This window comes from Benincasa hispida, chromosome 3, assembly GCF_009727055.1.
Source record: "Benincasa hispida cultivar B227 chromosome 3, ASM972705v1, whole genome shotgun sequence".
NCBI lineage: Eukaryota > Viridiplantae > Streptophyta > Magnoliopsida > Cucurbitales > Cucurbitaceae > Benincasa > Benincasa hispida.
Window position 1 is genome coordinate 2,393,780 of NC_052351.1, and position 4,581 is coordinate 2,398,360.

Genomic DNA, 4,581 nt, shown 5'->3' on the forward strand with positions numbered 1-4,581 from the left:
ATATCATACATCCCAAGTCACTAAACGACAAAAAGCTCACAAAAATATGATATCATGATATTTCAAAAGTAGATATTTCTTTTAATTTATAAAATATATTATATTTTAAATTGAAATAGTTTCAATCTATTGAAAAAACGATAGTTGTTGAAGAAATTGACACAAAAGGAATAAAGACAAATATTTGAAAGAAAGAAACTTTAATTAAAATAATACAAAAATAGACCTTTTTGGGAAGTGTCTTTTTTCACTCTCCCAATATTCATTGGCCACTCACTTTGCTTTCTCTTGTCTTACAAATTAGGATAGTTCCTATCTATAGGTGTGAGATAGAGCTTTAAGCTAAAGTATTTTTTAGGCTTTTCTAACATCTGAAATATTCTAAATATTCTGAGTATAAGAAAACTTAATATAAATTTGATTTTTTAAAGAGTGAATATTTTGTTTTTTAGATCAAATAAAGCCTAGAAAAAAAATGGGAGCAAGAAAATTGTACTAAACACATGATTTTCTTTATTTGTTTATTTAAAAAATAAATATCAGCCACGTTGCAAATTACTTCTTGCCTTTTCTTTTTTTTTTTTTTTAAGACATTACTTTCAAAAGTTATATTTTTCAAATTGGAATAATTTTCCACGGTAGATTTCTTTCAAGTGGGTCGTAGTTTTTCTTTTATTTTAGAGTTTTTCACATAATTCTTGTGTTTTCTCATTTCGTTGCTTTCTTTTAATTCCTCGATTATTTTCTATTTATTCTTATCGTAAAAGTGAGAGATTTTTTCTAATAATAACTTAAAATGTACCTAAGTAATTTTTCTCCGGACCTCTCAATCAAGGTTTTTTTTATCAAAAGAAAAAAAAAATGGAGGAAAAAGAGAGAACCCTAGGTTAGAAAATCTCTCTATTTGTGTTATGGTTAAGGGAAATTCCCATGTTAATTTGCTCCCATCTTTTTACTCGTCTACTTCAAATCAATCTTGATCTCGACCTCGTTTTCAATTTTTCTTAAAAGAAATTTGATGTATTCCATGTTTCGATCTTGACTTGTCTTCATTTTTGGTTCCATATTCACCTTATAATTAATGCTTTGATATATCATATTATTGTGTGTTTTCATTAGATATCCTATCTTATGTCTTCATTCTACCTCATTTTTAATCTTTTTATTATAATTTCTATCATGTATTTGCATGTCTTTGTCCGTTCATATGTGACATCTGAGATAAAGTTGGAAGTGAAAGATAAAGACATACCTAGCGTAATAAAGATTATAAACAATAACTTTAAGAACTTTAATCAGAATAAAATGGATCTATCTCAATTCATCAGGATATTATTGCGAGGAATCTGGTCAAGTTGAATCGTTTTAAAAAGGAGAGGCAAGACTATACTACTCCTCGAAAGAAGAGTAACATTACATCAAAATAAAGCAACCATAAAAATTTAAAGCTTTTTTCCCATTATAATTGAAAGTTTTCTAGTTTCCCATCTTTCTAACCATATGTTCTATTTGGGCCCCAAAAGTGTTGCTTTCCTTTCCAACAGTGTGACCAGACCATATGCAACGAAAAGGCTCTTTACGCCGTTTGAAAACCAAGGAGTTGTTAGCAAATAGACAATTGATGATTTGTAGCATATAACAAAATAAGAGAAAAAAATCTAAAATTATAGTACATCTTTAAAATATTTATAAATATAGAAATGTTATTCAGTCAACTTTTTTATTTTTTTAGTTTTTAATTTTGTCCTCCCTTGTCTTGTTACATGCCTTCTTCTTCCCTTTTTTTATTTTTTATTTTCTTTCCTTTTTCTCCAGTTTTTTCTTTCTTCTTTTTATTTTCTTTCCTCTAAACTAGAAAATTAAGGAAAACTATTTAGATAAAATAGCAAAATTTAATCATTTTAGACTTCTATAAATTTCTATGACTGGTAGGTTGAACGCTGATAGAAGTCTATCAATGTTTTTTTTTTTGTTATTTCTTTAAATAGTTTGACTTTTTTTTTTTTTTTTGTTATTTTCTTTCCTTTCTCCGGTTTTTGGTTTCATCTCCCCAATCTCCTAATCTCTCCAAACATTTTCCTCTCTTCCTCATCTTCTCATTTCTTACTAGAAACATTAAAAAAGAATTAAGAGATTGGGTCTCAAACCCAAGACTTGAAAGTGCCTAATTCATAAGTGACTTAACAGTAACAAGTCAATCATTAAGTTTGATTATTATAATTAAATGTTAAATATAAATAGGAAATGAAAACGGATTTGAAAGAAACTACTTTCTTTAGTCCTCAAATTTGCACCATTTTTAGAAACAATTCTTAAAAGTTTGAAATAAGAAATGATAATAGTTATTAAACAAGTTTATTTCTCAAAAATTAAGAAATGAGAATGTCATCAAACAGGCCAATCAAAAGTATGTTAGTGATAGCCATTAATATTTTCTATCATTGATAGTTTAATTTTTTTTATGATTTTCTTTCTCGATTAATAGCCACTTATAGAAGTCTACCATTGGTAGCCAACTTAGTGAATTTAATTAATTGATAAAGTTGAATCTTGAACTAAAGTGTGAGTGAGATTCCTATAAGTTATTACTAATAGCATATTATCAGTGATAGAAATCATCATCGACATCATGTTTTTTTATGGTAAAAAGGAATGACAGTAGTTATCTCTGAAGGCAAGTTATAAGTGATAGAAGCTATCACCAATAATCACGATATAGATATCAGTGATCCATATATCGATGATATCAATGATATAAAAAACTGATTCCATTTGATGAAAGTCTATCATTGATAATCACTGCTAAAAGCTATCGGTGATAGCCACTAATAGAGGCTATTAGTGATATTCACTAATAAAAGCTATTAGTGATATTCACTAATAAAAGCTATTAGTGATATTCACTAATAAAAGCTATTAGTGATATCGGTATAATAAAAGCTATTAGTTATATTTGCATATCAGTGATGTGACTTAGGTATATATCAATTAAATGAATGATATTAATGATATTGGTGATATTGGTGATATGACTTAGATAGACATCAGTAATGATCACTTATAGACTTCTCATTAATAGACTTCTATCACTTGTAGCTTTAAATGTTCATCTCTTTGAAAGTTGGTAGTTTCCTTTCAAAGTTGATACCTATTTATAAAAGTCTATCATTGATGGTCACTAATAACCTTAAGTGTCAATATTTCAAGTTTGATCTAATTGATGAAAGTGTATCAATGATAGCCAATGATAACTACAGCAAATTGAAAGTTAATATTTCAAGTGTTACTATTTCAAGGTTGTACAATATTTTTCAAATTGAAAATTATCACTGATAGCAACTTATAGTAGCTATCAGAGCCACTGATAGCTACTATCAGTGGTAGCTTTCAATTTAAGAAAATCGGAAAAAGAAGCGTGCAAACTTGGGTTGCGTGTGGGCTTTTTAGTCATTTACCAATACGGCTATCGCTGATAGTTGCTATCAGTGATATCTGACGCTAATTTTGGGTCATAGCCCTAATATGTTTATTTTTGTGCTACATCTTTTGTTATTTTGGACCTGATTGTTATTTGTATAACCAGCCCAAACATTATCTTCGGTCTCTTGTGGCAAATCAAGTAGTTTATGCGAGGGACACAAATGTATATAATATTAAAAGTTTAGCCCATGAATTTCAAGATTTGTATTTATGAATAGTTCTTAAACTTTAAAAAATGTCTAATATATTTTTGAATTTTCGATTTTTATATTTTAAGAAATTCCTAGCATATCAATTTTACTAATATATCTCTTACATGTTTGAAAATGTTAAAATTAAGTATTATGTCAAACATTAAATTTAGATTTGTGCTTAATGAATAGGATTAGACATTTTTTTGTCTTATAAAATGGTTAATTTTAAAACTTTTTAAATATTTTTTAGATCAATATGAAATTGAAGTAATTTATAGATTTATTAAACATTTTTAATAATTTTGAATAAAATTTAAGGATTTATTAATGTCAATGTTCATGACTAATAGATTAAATTTATAATTTAACCTTCATATAAATGTAAATTTAAATGCATCTATATATGATATCTATTTAAAATAATACTAATTACAAAATTATTATAAACCTTTATAGAATTATTCACCTAGATATATTGACTAAAAAAATCAGTAACTAAATTTTTCGTAAAATAATTTTATAATGTATATGTGTGTATAAGAAAAATTAAAATGGAATTAAAATTTTCAAATCTATTTCAAGTGTACCAAAAATTAAATATTATATATAGTTTTCAAAAAAAAAAAAATCTATAAATATATGTGGTGAATAATTCATATACATATATTAGCAAATTCATTGCAAAATTAAAAGTTAGATATCATAATAATTTAGAAATATATATTGAAAAATTAAAACAATCAAAATTAAAAATAAAGGGGAAAAAAAGGGTCCAACGTAAGGCTCAAATTTTAGCCTGGTCTCTGGTTACTTTGCCTCAATCCGCTAAAGCAACATCATCTTGCAGACTTCAATGAAATGGAGTAACATACGTTTAAAATATAACTACAAATTTTAAATATATAAT